This window comes from Anabrus simplex, chromosome 2 (genome assembly GCF_040414725.1).
Source record: "Anabrus simplex isolate iqAnaSimp1 chromosome 2, ASM4041472v1, whole genome shotgun sequence".
NCBI classification, from domain to species: Eukaryota; Metazoa; Arthropoda; class Insecta; order Orthoptera; family Tettigoniidae; genus Anabrus; species Anabrus simplex.
Genome location: NC_090266.1, coordinates 1,198,917,482 through 1,198,936,726, shown reverse-complemented (window position 1 = coordinate 1,198,936,726; position 19,245 = coordinate 1,198,917,482). Strand labels below are relative to the sequence as shown.

At 39.1% G+C, this 19,245-nt stretch overlaps 1 protein-coding gene across 6 annotated transcripts in view; it reads left to right on the top strand.

The window, feature by feature from the left end:
* Positions 1-19,245, top strand: part of Cp110 (Centriolar coiled coil protein 110kDa) — a 446,477-nt gene that overhangs the window by 69,433 nt on the left and 357,799 nt on the right. For all 6 annotated transcript variants that reach the window (XM_067142187.2, XM_067142186.2, XM_068226427.1 and 3 more), the window contains one exon: positions 3,429-3,524. The gene's annotated coding sequence lies outside the window, so the exon portion shown is untranslated. The remainder of the gene's footprint in view (positions 1-3,428; positions 3,525-19,245) is intronic.

Here is a 19,245-nt window from a genome sequence, read left to right as displayed (position 1 = left end):
GTTTTTACAAAGAACATCTTATCACTGCAAATGTTTACAGTAACTTTAACGCTTGATTAGGGGGCGAGGAATCACGTTAAAAGGGACCGTCATAAAACCATAAAAGTTAAAAGGGATCGTCATAAAAGCTAATGGCATGGAAAATTATCTCTAATAGTCGATCAATTCGGACCATATGCACCACACACTTACCAGAGAGTGCTGAAAACATTTATTTATAAAGAGGAACATCACAAAATGAAATATGTCGTAAAAAATTTGTTTTAGCGAACAGAAAATCAACATTTTCAAAGTGATCCACTTTTTTTGCCGACCAGTGTATTTTTGGTTGTGTATATCTTGTTGACTATTTTTCATGTTCGTTAATTAAATTTTGCCACCCTTTTAACGTATGAGATGTTTGTCAGATGATCGACTAAATATTACCTAATCGTCAAGGTAATTATAGACACATTCAAACTTTATATCCGATAGCATACTGTCCAACAGGTGAGTTAAGACAGCTGCACCAGTGGAGAAGCCAACCAGGGGTTCCAGTCCATGGCAAGGGCAGAGAGGGGTTTGGATTCCTTGGCAATAGGGATCTGATAATAAGCCTGATTTAAATCTATAGTGGTAAAGATCTTTGCATTGGAAAACCAACAGAAACAAGAATGAAGGTCAGGAAGAGGAACTGATTGTTCAGAACACAGTAATCAACAACTAGCCTAAAATCTCCCTGCACTTTAGGGACAAGAAACATGGAGAAGATTGAGCTGATTTAGATGGATGTACGACACCATCTTTAAGCATTTTTTCAATAATGGACTTAGGGCATTCATTTTAGGCAGAGCCAAACTATATGGAGAACGAACAGGGATGTTATGAGTTGCATCAGTTTTGTATTCCAACACATTAGTGAGACCTAATTTTGCAGTGAAAACATTTGGGAATTCGTAACATACACTCTCGTTTTGTATGGCCTGTTCAGCAGGTAAATGATAAAACTCAAAGACTTTGGACTCAATTTCATCACCAGGAATAGCATTAACATTAAAAGGAGAGGAGAATGCTGATGCAACTGATAGAACCTCTTAGAGAAATTAAAATAGAATGAATTGAATTGCAGATCCAAAATAATCTCTGATTTAGCTATAAAATTAGCACCTAAAATGGATGGGCAAGACAAATCTTTAGAAACTAGTACCTGCATTTTCCATGTAAAGGCACAAACTCTAATTTTTTTTTACTTTTACAGAACCTACGATGGTCAAGAGGTTAGAATGGGCAGTGTGACATGTTAATGATACAGCGTTCAAGGGAGGAAACTTACAAACAGCCTTCATGGTATTAACCAGTCCTCACTTATTGTCACACTGCTCTCTGAATCTAACAAGGTGCAGATAAGTTCATTATTTATCTCAATACATACACAAGGGGAAATAGCAGAAATACCACTAGATAGGGGAAAATTCTTTCCATCAGGGCAGAAGTTTCTACCTGGGTAAGTGTTGTACAACCTAGGGAAACACCAGGGGTGGCTGATGCTTGGGCAGAAGGAGTATAATTTTTTGCTGTGGCAGGAGAAACAACTGGCTATACAGATATAGGCTGGCATTGAATAGGCATACGTATAACTGGCACCACCAAAATACTCGTTGGTGCACGAACATGAGCGTAAGACATTAAATTGTTCTGAATATAACTTACAGCCATCAAAACACTGGGAAACCGAGCGGGAGCACAAGCTTGCAGAATAATGAGATTAGTAGAAGCATATGTTTGTGAAACAATGAAAGGAGGCCTCACCCTCATTGATGTAGCATTAGCTTGAGAAGCTATAGGATAGGACCCTGAAGCAACGGGCGATGCACCCCGCTTATAATTACGATCCTTTTCACAAGATTCTGAAGGGGAGGGGACTTGAGCAAACGTAGTGGCAGTGTTGGACACATTAAGACCCTTGAGTATGTTTGATATCTTATCACACAATGTGGAGAAAGATTGTAGTATTAATTCACGCTCCTTACATTCCTCATCTGGCAAGTTAAGAGAGAGAAAATCCCAGAAATGATCTGTGTAAATTTGCAATTGACTTTTAACAAGTTTTAACTGGTTAGCTGAGGACTCGGAAGATTGAAATGACAAAACAGTAGAAACAAAATCAGGCAAAATACCCTGAATTACAGACAAAGACTCGCCCAATTCGTCTGCTTTGAGAGCTGGAATGACTGTAGGTACATTAAGAGACAAAGTCAACAGATGAATATCATCTAGATCAGTCTTTGTGGGATTCTGACCATGGATACTAGTTCAAATAGGAGTTCTTCCTTTCTCAGGCGAAAAGGAGTAGCTCAAGTCGTCATGAAAGTGAGGAAAAAAATAAACACAAATATTAAAATTTTGTACAGTACATTTGCAGTCTTACTTAAATTAAGAATGAGCGAGTTAGCCATGTGATTAGGGGCATGCAGCTGTGAGCTCGCATTCAGGAGGTAGTTGGCTGAACCCCACTGTTGGCAGCCATGAAGATGGTTTTACGTGGTTTCCCATTTTCACACCAGGCAAATGCTGGGACTGTACCTTAATTAAAGCCACGGCCGCTTCCTTCCCACTCCTAAGCCTTTCCTATCCTATCATCGCCATAAGACCTATCTGTGTCAGTGCGACGTAAAGCAAATTATATATATATATATATATAAAGGAGATAGTATGATATCATTGCGGGTTTACTTAAGTGACATTTGTAAACCAGTTGAATTCACATGAGCAGGAATATTACGGAAGTACCATTATGGGATATTACTTATTATACCCTCCATTCTTTCAGGTCAAAAATTTACTGATTATTACATACTTTTGGAAATTATTATGGACGTATAGTGTAAATTTTCAGCTATTTCTCTGTTATTGGTATCGTAACAGTCTTGATGCAAATGTAAGCTTCAGGTTGCTTAAATTTTACTTCTGATACACTAGACATATAGCACTCAATGACATAATTTATATAGAGGGGAAATATTACCAGTATGATATGAGCATGATAATAAATGTGCCAAATGATGGGGATTCTACAACTTAGAGCGTAGGAGGCAAGTGCCTAATCAGCCGTACCAAACAGCCTGTTGAAATAGAACAATGATGAAAATTTTAATTTTATTGGTTTTAGAAATGTTTGGTTTTCCGTGGTTTCCCATTTTCACACAAAGCCAATGCTGGAGCTGTACCTTAATTAAGGCCACGGGTGCTTTCTTCCCACTCCTAGCCCTTTCCTGCCCATAGTCGCCATAAGACCTGTCTGTGTCGGTGCGACATAAAGCAACTTGCAAGAAAAAAAAAGAAATATTTGATCAGTAATTTATACTACTCCAACTTTAAAAATAGTATAAACTTTTGTTTTTGGAGGATACTTTTATCTGCATAATCAGTTGCCTTTCCAATTTTTTCAGGTTGCTGTTTAGATGATGATGGTTCTTGACATTTTGGAAGGTACTGTATTCAAAGACATGCCACAGATAGAATGTTTCTCTCTGTCTATCTCATAGGTGAGTGATTTAGTAACATTACTCTTGGTCATAATTTGAATAGAGTATCACTGTTGAAATTTTATAAAGAATACCTTTGATGTTCGGAAAACTGTTGATAGGCGTGGATATGAAACTATTCCAATATGATTACTGCTCATGTTATCTGTCCTGCTAGGGGATGGATTTAGACTTCACATCCAGTGACTCAATTCCGAGTGTTAGGCGGTGGTATTTAACCAGACTCTTTAAATGGGCTTTTGGGCAAAGGAGCTATTTTTGGTGGATGTTGGACTCCTAGTGTAGAAAATGCCACTGAAATCCGACATGCAGCATCTGTTTTCCAGGTTAAAGCCAGCCTCATTGAAACCTGGCAGCAGGTTGAAACTGCCCTTGACGACAGATGAAGTGACAAGAGTTACTCATTGTAATTTGGATCATGCTAGGGGGTTCCATCAAAGCAATGTGCACTACATTCAATCGAGTGGCATGAAAAATGTGAGGATAACCTACTGAAGGATGGAACAGGCTAAAGAAGTCAGTCCAACTGCGATTTGCCAAAATCAGTATCTCACACTGCCTGGTCATCCCGAGAGTTAGCTGAATATCTTTAGAACAGATGGTGTGACGTAGCTTTTGTCCAGGAGACTAAGAGGAGAGGATCAAATGTGGAGGAAATTTGAGATAGCTACAAGGTCATCTATCATAACACAAGTACAAAGACGAATGATGTGGCTGTTGTGATCAGTCATCAGTTTTGTAACAGTGTTACAAAATAACCAGAGTGACATATCACATCATCATCATCAGCTGACACTGGATGGGGACCAATATGGTTCCTCTCCACTTAGTCTTCCCTCTCCACCATTCCTCATCCAACACTGTGTTCCAGTCCAGGTTCCATTGTCCTATGCTGTTCTTCAGAGTTCATCCATTGTAATCTTGGTCTTTCTCATCCTCCCTTCCCTGTCATCTGTCTTTCCAGTGCTTGTCTTGGCAGTCTTTCTTCTTTCATCCACTTGACATGTCCAAACCATCTCAGTCTGTTCTGTTCTAGTTTATAATTTAGTTTCAGTTTTTGTACATTTAGCTCTTTTTGTATGTCTTCATTTGTCACTCTGTCCCTCCTTGTCTTCTGTACCATACTCCACAGGAATTTCATTTCAGCTGTCTGTACTCCTCTCATCTATTTGAGTCATTGTCTAGGTTTCTGCTGCATATGTCATTATAGGTAAGTAATATTCCTTGTGCATTACTTCTCTAGCCTTCATTTGTACATCTTTATTCCATAATAATTTTCGTACCCGGTGGTAGAAGGCACTCCCCAGTTGTATCCTCCTTCAGATTTCCATATTCAGCCTTCCATTTTCTGGCAGTTCACTTCCCAAGTATTTGAAGTGTTCTATTTCCAGTTCCTTGCCACCAATTTTGATAGCTCCTTTTCCTTTTTTTACTTCATCTACTCAGCACCATCCCCATTGTTCAGTCCTTCTATTCAATACATTCAGCTGTTGTAGCTCCTCCTCATCTTCCCCCCCAGATCACATCATCACCTGCAGACATTATTACATTCATTCTTTCCCCCTATAATCTTCCCTTCCTGCCTTTACGATGTCATCGCTCACCATTATTTACAGTAAAAGTCACAGCACACTTGTTTTAGCCCAGTGTCAATTCCACACCATTCTAAGCTATCCACTATTGTCTTCACACAGCTGCAACAGTTATAATATATTGCCTTTATCATTGTTATTAACCCTTGGCACTCACGCGGCGGGCCTTGCCCGACAACGAGAATATGCCGCATAGATCCTATGTCGGGCATTGCCCGACATGATTTTCTTCCCTATATAACTCCTTTGTAGGGTTACGCGTGCATGAATTACAGGTAGAGTAAGCTACTGCCATCCTTCGACGACAATTTGAAGCCATGTATAGCTATAATCTCTCCGAAATCAGGCTTTGTGCGCATTCTTAGTAGACCATGTGAGTTTTCAAACAGATGTTGCTTAGCAACATGGCGTCGTTCGAGCAGCATGAGAAAGAAATAGCCAAACTTTTAGGTTGAAGTGACGTTGATTCCAGCGATAGTGAGAGTGATTTTCAATTAAGTGGTGAGGAAGATTTTTTGGAACGAGATTATTTTGGTGAGTTGAGTAATGAAAATCCCGATAATGAGAAAATTATGCTAAATTGCAGTGCTGGTGCCTCTACTGATGGCTGGAGGAAATACCGTGACACTGACTTGGACTTCAAAAGCCCATTCACAGGTACGTCAGGTTATAAACCACCGCAAGGTTGAGTGAACATGACTTTTTCCAATTATTCTGGACTGACTAGTTATTGTCAGAAATTTTGCACGAGACTAACCGGTATGCTAGTGTAAACATTCAAAAGGGTACGCTCCTCACACGCGAGTCTATTAGGAGGTCGTGGATAGATGTTAATCTCCTGAATTCAGAGCATTTTAGGCATAAGCCTAAATATGGCAATGAACAGTAAGCCTGAATTATGATGTGAGACTGTGTTTTTCAGCAATACTTGTAGAAAAAAGCCTGGATTACATCCCGGCGAGTGTTTTGGGAAGTTCTACACAATGCACTATTACAGACAAAAAGTGACTGTCTGGGATAATTTCAGGTTTGAAAATGCTGAATATTACACCTGAATACTGTATTGCACTTGTATTATATTTATTTTGTGTTTGATTTAATTGATTTTTATAAATATTCTGCAAATATGTTTGTGCTGTCACTTATCCCTCTGCAAGCAGATTCTTAAATGGATCTGGAGAGGCAGGAGTGTTCAGAAAAAAAAAGGAGGGCTAAGGGTTAACTCCTTGCCAATGCCACTGTGTCATGCTTTCCCAAACGTTTGTTCTGGGGATGCTGTCGTATGCCTTCCAGTCTATGAGTCATTACTATATACTTCCCATATTCCCAGATCTTTTCCATGATCCGTCTCAGAATTAAAATGGGTTCCAATATTGACCTGCCACTTCTAAATCCAAATTGTTCCTCATGTCAGATCACCTCATGCCCATCAAAATCAAATCGGACCATATAACTGCCAACGTCATCTTCTGCTATACCCGACTGACAGGACACAGATGCTGAAAATGAGGAATTTTGGGATAGTCTTGATGCCCATATACAAACAATTCCTCCAGAAAAGTGCACCCTTCTAGGAGTAGATCTGAAAGGCCATGTTGATTCACATAGAATAGGATACTTGCGGTGTCATGGAGGTCACTGATACAGTGTACGGGATGTCAGTGGATGTTGTATTCTTGATTTTGTAGGAGGCCACAATCTAGTTGTCATCAACACTTACATCAAGAAAAGGCTGATGCATCTAATGACCTATACTAGTGGTGCACATGCAACCAGATTGATTACTGAATCATGTGACGATGATATCTGAAATTGGTGACATACCAAAGTGATTCCATATGACAACGTTGCGCCCCAACACTGTTTGCTTGTGCTAGATCAAAGACTAGACCCAAGTGGATCAAATGGGGGAAATAGAAAGCTGACGAGAATGAGATGAAAAACAGTTCTGACTAGCTTCACATTCAGTATTCCTAATCAAATGGTGGAAGAAGTGGGGAATGATATACTGTAGAAGATACACCAGGCTGGCAAAAAGGTCTCATGAAAATCAAAGCCAGATTGCAGGTATATTGACAAGGGACATGATGACAATTGATTAATGAGAAGTTTGGCCTATAAACACTTGGTGGCAAAGATGACTTGATGCAGACTTTGACCACTACCCATCATCGAAAGGAGATTCCAAGAGAACAGTGGCAGCTGGTAAAAACAGTCACTATCTAGATCCATATGACCAGCTCGACAAGTCAGGAGGAGCAACAAGTGAGTACTGTCTGGTCAAGTCATGCAGTCATGCTTTGCAAGATATTGGACATTTATAAGTTAAAAGAAGGTATAAAATGGTTCAACCTTTCAGTACTATTAAAATAAAGAATGTAAGTTTTCATTCCTATTTAATTAAAATTGTGCCAGTTTTGACCAGTATTTTTGGTCATCAGCCGATCACAAATAGATGTAAAACAATGCACAGATAAATACATTGCGAAGTATAAAGAATTCTGTAGGTTGCTGATAGTGAAGCACTAAAATCTTTAGGGAATTAAGTGCGTTGAAAGAAGCACAGGTAAAAATATGAAGTTTAGATGATACTGTCAGATGCAGTTTATGAAGCACTATAACACACGTATTTATCAGCTGCAGTTTATAAGGCATTGTACAATTTTAAGGATACTGCGGTGTTAATCATGTACGTTATTAAGACATAAGTGTTAGAGAGCACTGTATGGGAAGAAGTCCATAATCAAATACGTATCCAAATATAGTACTGAGCAAATTCTTGAAGAGTTCAGTTGCAGTTTATGAGACACTGTATAATTTTAAGGAATAGCACTGCCCGTCGATAGATCCAAAAATTATGAAGAAGTTGCCGATCAAATACGCAAATGTACTACGGAGCAAGTTCCCAAAGAGTAGATCAGCACTGTGCTTCTTAAAGTCTCTTAAGTTAGATGTGTTAGAGAGCACTGTGTGTGAAGAAGTCCAGAATCAAATACGTACCTAAATGTAGCATGGAGTAAAATCTTGAAGAGTTCAGCTGCAGTCCATGAGGCACTGTATAATTTTGGGAATTAGCACTGCTTGTCGATAGATCCAAAAATTATGAAGAAAGTCGCAGATCAAATATATAAATGTATTATGGAGCAAGTTCTTGAAGAGTAGATCGGCACTGTGCTCCCAAAAGTTTCGTAAGTTAGATCATTGAAGTTATTAAAACATAAGACATAAAGAAAAAACAATTATGAAGAGAAAAAATACTAAAAAGCGCAATATTCGAACTGTTGAGGAGCGTGATGACATAGCCTGAGATATATTTTAAGGTAGGAGTTGAGGTCGAACTTAGAATAGCGTAAAATATAAATTTGAAAATTAGAGTGGTCAAAAATCATTAGAGATGTTAGAAAATGTAATTCAAATTGGAGAATGAAAAAAGAGGAATATAATGAGGAAAGAAAAAGTTCCTTTGATCTTCGACTTTCTTCATAATTTGTGGATCTATCAACAAGCAGTGCTCATTCCTAAAATTACACAGTGCCTCATAGACTGCAGCTGAACTCTTCAAGATTTTACTCCATGCTACATTTAGATACGTATTTGATTCCGGACTTCTTCACACACAGTGCTCTCTAACACATCTAACTTAAGAGACTTTTAGAAGCACAGTGCTGATCAACTTTTCCGGAACTTGGTCCGTAGTACATTTGCGTATTTGATCGGCGACTTCTTCATAATTTTTGGATCTATCGACGGGCAGTGCTATTCCTTAAAATTATACAGTGTCTCATAAACTGCAATTGAACTCTTCAAGAATTTGCTCAGTTCTATATTTGGATAAGTATTTGATTATGGACTTCTTCCCATACATTGCTCTCTAACTCTTATGTCCTACTAACGTTCATGATTGACACGCAGTATCCTTAAAATTGTACGGTGCCTTATAAACTGCATCTGACTGTATCATCTAGACTTCATATTTTTACCTGCGCATGTTTCAATGCACATTACTCCCTAAAGATTTTAGTGCTTCACTATCAGCAACCTACAGAATTCTTTATACTTCGCAGTTTATTTATCTGTGCATTGTTTTACACTTATTTGTGATTGGCTGATGATGACCAAAAATACTGGTCGAAACCGGTACCATTTTCATTAAATAGGAATGTAAACTTACATTTCTTATTTTAATAGTATTGAAAGGTTGAACCATTTTATACTTTCTTTTAACTTAGTAATGAACTGACTTCAGTACGGAACAATATGAAATTCTTATCTCTTAAAGACATTGGACATGGCATGGATGTTAAGGCAACTTTCATCCACCATCTATCCTTCGAAGATGAACCGACTACTATACTAACACCTGCATCAAAGAATTCCTGCAACCACCGCTATTAAATCCTCAGTCCATCCTTGGGCCATTGCCACAGATAACAGCAGAAGAAGTGATAGTGTTCATTAAGAAGACGAAGAATGGAAATGCACCTGGCCTCGATATACCTGCACAAATCTGGAAAATGCTGGGAGACTGTGGAACAGAATTTCTTGCTACCCTGTTCAACAAAATTGCAACCATCAGTAAGCCTCCATATGCATGGAACACCAGCATAACTGTCCCCATCTGGAAGAGACACAGCAATGACTGATACACATTCCACTCATTCCTCACTACATGGTACTTGCTCAAGACACCCGTCTGGTGCTTCAAAATCTTACACAAACACAGGAAAACGGGCAAACTAAAAATGGCAGGCATGTCAGTCTTCAGAAGAAAGAATATCTGGAAAGCAGCCCTCAAATCAGTGGAACCATCAGCTTTGACAACTAGGATTTGAAGGAAAAAACTACCATCAAGTTCAAATATCCTGGATCTCTAATAAATAGAGATATGTGAAATTTGCGAGGCATGATAACGCAAATGTTTTTTCTCTACTTATGTTTCAATATTAATCTCATAATTGACATATTTCATCCCAAAAGTAAGTTTTTGAATTGCAAAACCACACTAAATAACAATTTTTATGCAAATTCTGCATATGGCTTTATAAAAAAATAAAAAAAATAAAAATCACTCCAACACACTCAGGCAGACTCTTGGTAGTTCATGAATGCAGCCTACTTCATGGCACCAGCGTGTTTCAACGCATCTTCTTTGTGCTGTAAAATGTAGCAGTGTTCCCAATATAGCGGCTCTCTTGATAAGACCTTGTTAAAATATTTATTCTGCTATAACTTGTATAATATTTTGTTGTTTGACTTGGTTTTTTTTTTTTTTTTGCTAGGGGCTTTACGTCGCTCCGACACAGATAGGTCTTATGGCGACGATGGGATGGGAAAGGCCTAGGAGTTGGAAGGAAGCGGCCGTGGCCTTAATTAAGGTACAGCCCCAGCATTTGCCTGGTGTGAAAATGGGAAACCACGGAAAACCATCTTCAGGGCTGCCGATAGTGGGATTCGAACCTACTATCTCCCGGATGCAAGCTCACAGCCGCGCGCCTCAACGCGCACGGCCAACTCGCCCGGTGACTTGGTATTTAGCAGAGTTTTAATACCTGTAACAACAGATGTAGGTTTTTCTTAATGAAGAACATTGCAAAACTGCAACGTTTGATAATTTTACCTGCATCAACTACCCAAGCACTGCTTGAACCATTCCACGCCATTCTCCAGTACTTACCAAGACCATGCAGACTGTGTTGTTCTTTTAAGTCTAATAATTCCAGGTTCATTTATAGGTATGTTTGAATTTGAAAAGAAGAAATGTGATTGTTGCAATGCCTAAGACTGGTGTTAAGGTATATTCACAGGGAAGTGAATTCAGCTCAGAGGGGTTTTGCACGAATGATATAAAGCATACTGATGTGTAAATTTTTTGAAAGGCAGGACACGGTGATTAAACACATTGTTAGTTATAACCACAAGAATGGCAAATGGGGGAGATAATTGAAGTGGCAGTTAGCCATGGGAGAATTACTCCCCCAGGCTAAGAAGGCAGAAGATCATATTGAATCTATTATCGACACAACTGAGGCGTTCATGAGTGCTGGCAAGTTATTGCCGATTGCATTTGGAACTATTACATTCTTATTGTAGGGGATAGAAAGCCACAAAAACTGTCTAGGTTTAAAAAAAAACACCTTATTCTCTGCGACAAAAGTACGGACAAGTCAGGACTGCATTTTAAATGTTGTTTCGCTTGTTGGAAGCAAGGAACAGCCAGAATATCTAGTTGCCAGTGTGGTGCTCAATAAAGCCATTGGTGCCATTTGCTCACAAATTGGGGTGGACACCCTGAACAAGCACGACATTCTATTCGTCAATATTTTGGTTATTGTTGTTACTGATTCGATTCATGTTGGTGACAGCCTTTGTCATGTACTATGCTGGGCTCACAAAGTCAATCTTGTAGTCCTTGTCTGGCTCTATGGCTAAATGGTTAACATGCTGGCCTTGGGTTCAAGGGGACCCAGGTTTGATTCCCGGATGGGTCGAGGGTTTTAACCTCCATTGGTTAACCTTCATTCCGATGGCTTGGGGGCTGGGAATTTCAAGCTCCAGAAAGGTGTCCAGCAGGGCTGTGTACTGTCTCTCGTACTATGGCAAGTACATAATGAGAGCTGCACTTGAAGAATGGGATGGCGGATTTCCTGTTGGTGGTAAGAAAATATCCAACCTCTGTTGTGCAGATGCATACCCGCCAACTTTTACGGTTTATCTGTAAAACTTACAGAAACACAGTGTGTTTTACGGTTTACGGATGAACTATAATAAGATTTTATGCACCAAGATTTTCTTTTTAAAATTTGCGCCAGAACAAGCTTCCAAAAGCTGCCGATATATGCTGTGTGACCAGAAAATATTCGATACATCGCTCCGATTTATATTCATCCGATTGTTACAGTCTTCGACTGGGAATGCGAGATGCGTTCTGTATCCCATTCGATGGATATCGATTTGTTTATGTTGAAAGAGACTTACTCTTGGATAACCGTTTGCTTGTTCTTTGCATTGATTCGTTTGGTAACAACCTTTTCTGTCCTGTATAAAAAATAGTTCTTTTGTTCTTGTGGTTCATGTTTGTGGGTTACTGTAGTCACGTCCTAGTTCGTGAACCATGGGCAACGGCTGAGTGGCCTAGTAAGTGCTCCTGAGAGTCGGGATACCAGTTGCTATGGAATGGGAGTGGGCATCTCGGACATATTTTGAGTCCTGGCCCTCCTTGTGCTCAGGCGGCTAGGACTATACAATCCACCGGTGGTCCATAACCCGTTAGAGGAGAGATCCTCACTTCGACTATGTGTAAGTAGGGTAGCATCCTGCTTCATGAATCGACCGAACTCAGAACATTTTAAGCAAGCCTCGGACCTATGGGAGTAACGGAGTCCCACTCCCATTTGACAGGCGAGGGACTCCTTGGAAACAACTTGGCGAACGAAATGGAATTCGATGGGGAGCTATCAATATTAATGGGGCTTATGGAAGAAAGAAAGTAGAACTGGCTGAGTCTGCAAAGAGGATGCATCTGGATGTGCTAGGAGTAAGTGATATTCGGGTAAGGGGAGATAACGAGGAAGAGATAGGAGATTATAAAGTGTACTTGACGGGTGTTAGAAAGGGAAGGGCAGAGTCTGGTGTAGGGCTCTTTATCAGGAATGCCATTGCACGGAACATAGTTTCTGTTAGGCACGTAAATGAGCGAATCATGTGGGTAGATTTGTCAGTTGGAGGAATTAGGACTAGAATTGTGTCCGTGTATTCACCATGTGAGGGTGCAGATGAGGATGAAGTTGACAAGTTTTATGAAGCATTGAGTGACATCGTGGTCAGGGTCAACAGCAAGGATAGAATAGTGCTAATGGGCGATTTCAATGCGAGAGTTGGGAATAGAACTGAAGGATACGAAAGGGTGATTGGTAAATGTGGGGAAGATATGGAAGCTAATGGGAATGGGAAGCGTTTGCTGGACTTCTGTGCTAGTATGGGTTTAGCTGTTACGAATACATTCTTCAAGCATAAGGCTATTCACCGCTACACATGGGAGGCTAGGGGTACCAGATCCATAATAGACTATATCTTAACAGACTTCGAATTCAGGAAATCTGTTAGGAATGTACGAGTTTTCCGGGGATTTTTCGATGATCCAGACCACTATCTGATCTGTAGTGAACTAAGTATCTCTAGGCCTAAGGTAGACAAAGTGAAATCTGTCTGTAAACGTATAAGGGTAGAAAATCTCCAGGACGAGGAAATTAGACGGAAGTACATGGATATGACCAGTGAGAAGTTTCGAACAGTAGACAGTAAGCAGGTTCAGGATATAGGAAGTGAAATGGGTGGCATACAGGGATGCTGTAGTAGAAACAGCAAGGGAATGCCTAGGAACAACTGTGTGTAAAGATGGGAAAAGGCAAACATTTTGGTGGAATGATGAAGTGAGAGCAGCTTGTAAACGTAAAAAGAAGGCTTATCAGAAATGGCTCCAAACAAGGGCCGAGGCAGACAGGGAGTTGTATGTAGATGAAAGAAACAGAGCAAAACAAATAGTTGTTGAATCCAAAAAGAAGTCATGGGAAGATTTTGGTAACAACCTGGAAAGGCTAGGTCAAGCAGCAGGGAAACCTTTCTGGACAGTAATAAAGAATCTTAGGAAGGGAGGGAAAAGGGAAATGAACAGTGTTTTGAGTAATTCAGGTGAACTCATAATAGATCCCAGGGAATCACTGGAGAGGTGGAGGGAATATTTTGAACATCTTCTCAATGTAAAAGGTGGTGTTGTGAACAGCCAAGCTCATGGGGAGGAGGAAAATGATGTTGGTGAAATTATGCTTGAGGAAGTGGAAAGGATGGTAAATAAACTCCATTGTCATAAGGCAGCAGGAATAGATGAAATTAGACCTGAAATGGTGAAGTATATTGGGAAGGCAGGGATGAAATGGCTTCATACAGTAGTAAAATTAGCATGGAGTGTTGGTAAGGTACCTTCAGATTGGGCAAAAGCAGAAATTGCACCTATCTATAAGCAAGGGAACAGGAAGGATTTCAAGAACTATCTAGGCATCTCACTGATTAGTATACCAGGCAAAGTATTCACTGGCATCTTGGAAGGGAGGGTGCGATCAGTCGTTGAGAGGAAGCTGGATGAAAACCAGTGTGGTTTCAGACCACAGAGAGGCTGTCAGGATCAGATTTTCAGTATGCGCCAGGTAATTGAAAAATGCTACGAGAGGAGTAGGCAGTTGTGTTTATGTTTCGTAGATCTAGAGAAAGCATATGACAGGGTACCGAGGGAAAAGATTTTGGCCATACCGGGGGACTATGGAATTAAAGGCAGATTATTAAAAGCGATCAAAGGCATTTATGTTGACAATTGGGCTTCATTGAGAATTGATGGTAGAATGAGTTCTTGGTTCAGGGTACCTACAGGGGTTAGACAAGGCTGTAATCTTTCACCTTTGCTCTTCGTAGTTTACATGGATCATCTGCTTAAAGGTATAAAATGGCAGGGAGGGATTCAGTTTGGTGGAAATGTAGTAAGCAGTCTGGCCTATGCTGACGACTTGGTCTTAATGGCAGATTGTGCCGAAAGCCTACAGTCTAATATCGTGGAACTTGAAAATAGGTGCAATGAGTATGGTATGATAATTAACCTCTCAAAGACTAAATTGATGTCAGTAGGTAAGAAATTCAACAGAATTGAATGTCAGATTGGTGATACAAAGCTAGAACAGGTCGATAATTTCAAGTATTTGGTTTGTATGTTCTCCCAGGATGGTAATATAGTAAGTGAGATTGAATCAAGGTGTCGTAAAGCTAATGCAGTGAGCTCGCAGCTGCGATCAACAGTATTCTGTAAGAAGGAAGTCAGCTCCCAGACGAAACTATCTTTACATTGGTCTGTTTTCAGACCAACTTTGCTTTACGGGAGTGAAAGCTGGGTGGACTCAGGATATCTTATTCATAAGTTAGAAGTAACAGACATGAAAGTAGCAAGAATGATTGCTGGTACAAACAGGTGGGAACAATGGCAGGCGGGTACTCGGAATGAGGAGATAAAGGCTAATTTAGGAATGAACTCGATGGATGAAGCTGTACGCATAAACCGGCTTCGGTGGTGGGGTCATGTGAGGCGAATGGAGGAGGATAAGTTACCTAGGAGAAAAATGGACTCTGCTATGGAGGGTAAGAGAAGTAGAGGTAGTCCAAGACAAGGATGGTTAGACTCGGTTTATAATGATTTAAAGATAAGATGTACAGAACTAAATGAGGCCACAACACTAGTTGCAAATCGAGGATTGTGGCGACGTTTGGTAAGTTCACAGAGGCTTGCAGACTGAACGCTGAAAGGCATAACAGTCTATAATGATAATATATGTATGTATGTATGTATGTATGTATGTATGTATGTATGTTGTTCTTCACTACGAATTACAAAGCATGTCATGTTGTAGTTACGAAAAAACATGTGAATTATGTTTGTCGCTTAATTTGCTTCATATTTGCCACGTATTGCGAAAAATGCAGTTGTGGAGTAACGTTAATTGTGTTTGTTGCTTATTTTGTCTTGTGATCGTTTTTTATCGGTAATCATGAGTAAATCTCTGAAAAAAAAATATTGATCATCAGGTGTTTAGGGAAACCTGTTCTTTGAGTTTCCCATGTATACTGCAATCGAGAAAAAGGTGAAAAATGTGTCTTTTGTACTGTTTGCTCTTCAAAATCAAAATCTCTTTATTTGCAAATGAGGTGTCTACCTCGGTGGCAAATGGTACACTAAAATACATTATTGTCAAGCACTAAATTTTAAATTAACAGGAGACGAAGAAAATTTCCCTAGAATACAATATTATACAATTTACGCTAATAATTTTTTTCTGTTAAACACACACATTATCCTTAATAAATTTATATTGTTTACAAAATTCTACTTATAATATCTTACAAACATAGTCAACTCATATACAGTACGGTATGTGAAATTACATCTAATAATACTATACAACTGGTATAAGATTAAAATTAACATTGAATTTATTTACATATTTATATTTTACCCATTTTGGAACCTAAGTAGCATAACGACCTGCTGCGTCTTAACCAGAGCCCCTTTTGCCACCACTTTTCAGAGTTCCTGAAGGGCCTTCACAGCTACCGTAGCGGTCCCAGGGCCCTCGAAGTCCCCACTGTACTTCACCCCTACAGGCAGTCCCCTACTTGGGCTGTCCAAACTCCTTAGACCAGGGGATGGAATTAATTTAATCACACACATTTATTATTTACAATATCCTGCACTGGTCGAATGCCCTCTAACATTTAATTTATTATCTCTGTTGTTGTTTATTCTCTTCTTGAATATCTGTACAGATTTTGGAAAAGGATCAAACACTACCCCTGGTAAACTGTTCCACTCCTTCACGCCCTTCCCAATGAAAGAAAATTTACCCCAATCGCTTCTGCTAAAATTCCTTCTAATTTTGTACTTGTGGTCAGTTCTACCAATATAATTATTTTCCAAGCGAAGCCTCTCACGGATATCTCCCCATGCTTCTTCTCCTGTATAGGCTCTATATAATCCTATAAGTCTACTTTTCTCCCTTCTCTTACTTAAAGTTTCCCAACCAAGTTCCTTTAACATTTCTGATACACTACTCTTTCTCCTGAAATCCCCTGTTACAAACCTTGCTGCTTTCCTCTGCACACCATCTAGTTCTTTTATTAGGTATTCTTGGTGAGGATCCCAAACACTGTTTGCATATTCCAATAATGGACGAACCATACTTAAGTAACTTTTTTCTTTTAATTCTTTGTTGCATCCTTTAAGTAGCCTCATTATGACATGTAACGATCTGTATGCTTTCCCAACAACGTCATCAACATGACCCTTCCAGTGCAAATTACTTTCAAATCTCACACCTAAGTATTTGCACTTGCCATCTTTTGGGATAACTACCTCATCCAAAGTATATTCAAATTCAGTTTTAAAGCTCCTGTTTGTAAATGTTGTAACAGTTGATTTGCCTCCATTAATCTTCATATTATTTTCTTCAACCCATTCTTGGATACTGTCAAGGTCCCTTTGTAATTCTGAACAATCCTCAATGTTATTTGTTTCCCTGTAAACAATTATGTCATCTGCATACAATCTTATTTTTGATGTTATATTGTTCCCTAAGTCATTTGCGTATATTAAGAAAAGTAACGGACCGATTATACTACCCTGTGCAATTCCCTTCCAGACTTTCTCTTCCTGTGATATATTATTTCCTACTTTGACTTTCTGAACCCTTGAATTTAGAAATGTTCTTATCCAACGTATAACCCTTACGTCCAATCCTATTCCCTCCAATTTCTTTAATAATATTCCATGTTCCACTCTATCAAAGGCTTTGGAAAGATCTATGTCTATGCAATCTAACTGGCCTCCTGAATCTAACTGATCTGATATGTCCTGCTGAAATCCCACCAGTTGTGCCTCGCAAGAAAATTTCTTTCTAAATCCATACTGGCTCCTCATGAACCAATTTTTATCATTACATATCCCTCTGATGTACTTTGCTATTAAACTCTCCAGTATTTTACAAACTATACTGGTCAGGCTGATTGGTCTGTAGTTCTCTGGTTTCCTTTTATCACCCTTTCCTTTATAAATTGGTATTATTATAGATTCCTTCTATTCCTTTGGTATCACACTATTATTTATGACATAGTCAAAGAGAAATTTTAAATAAGGCACTATATACCACCCCATTGTCTTTAATACCTCCCCAGTAATTCGATCACTTCCTGCTGCTTTTCCTTGCTGAAGCAGATGGATTTCTCTGAAAATATCTTCATTTGTGAATGAGAAGCTTCTTGTTTCCCTCTGTGTCTCTCCCTCTCTATCTTCTGTTACGGTTTCCAAGTCCTGACAATCTTCTACTGAATCTCGGAATTCCCTACTAAAGAGGTTTGCTTTCTCAGTATCTGTTAAATAGTGTTCACCCCCTTCTCCCACCATTGTAGGAATTTGGATTCCTTTTCCTTTTTGATTCCTAATATATGAATACAGCTTTTTCCATTTCCCTTTGTGGTCATTACCCTCTTGAAGAATGCCATTCATATAATTCTCTTTTGCTTCCTTTTTCACTCTATTCAGTTCTCTCATTAGTTGTTTTCTAGTTTCTCTATTCTCCCTACCTTCTTTGATTTTCCTGTTTACTATTCTACATTTTCTTTTTAATTTTCTTATTTCCCTTGTGTAATAAACAGGGTCTGAGGTCATTTTACCCTTCTTAACAGGTACAAATCTCTTCTCTCCTTCCCAAATTATTCCTTTAAATTTAGCCCAAAGTGTATCCACATTATTCCCTTCACTTATCCAACAACTGAATTGTGATTTAAGGTAAGTCCCAAATTCATCAACTTTAGTTTTTCTGCATAATTTCTTGTCTTTTGTGACCCTCTTATTAAACATTTTTGGTACGAGTCCTACATCCATTATTACAGCCTTATGGTCACCTATTCCTTCAATTACCTCAGTTTTATCAACAATTTCCCATGGTTTAACCAAGAATACATCTAGCAAGTTATTGAGACGAGTTGGTTCTTGTACTACTTGTGTAAATCCTCCCTCCCAAATTAACTTATTTGCCAGTTTCTGTTCATGGGCTTCACTTGCAGCTCCATTCCATTCAACTTCAGGCAAGTTTAGATCTCCCCCAATTATTACCGTATCATTATTGTTTTTATGAGTATAATCTATTATTTTCTCAAATATTTCCATATCTCTTTCCTCTCTTCCAGGCCTATATGTTCCTATAATTCCCACCTCCTTCATATTATCACAAACTAATTTTATCCCTAGTATTTCATTCCTTTCATCAGTAAACCATTCATACGAACAATAAGTTTCCTTCACCAGAATAAATACCCCTCCTCCTTTTTTATCTCCTCGGTCTCTACGATAGACTGTATACCCTTCTGGAAATACTTCTGTATTACCCACCCCTTCTCTCAACCACGATTCCACTCCTATCACCACATCCGTCTCATAAGATTCCATCAATGTACCGAATTTTAAATGTTTATTTACTACACTCTGACAGTTTACCAAGAGCAATCGCAGACCTCCTTCCTCCCTAAAACTTGACTGTTGC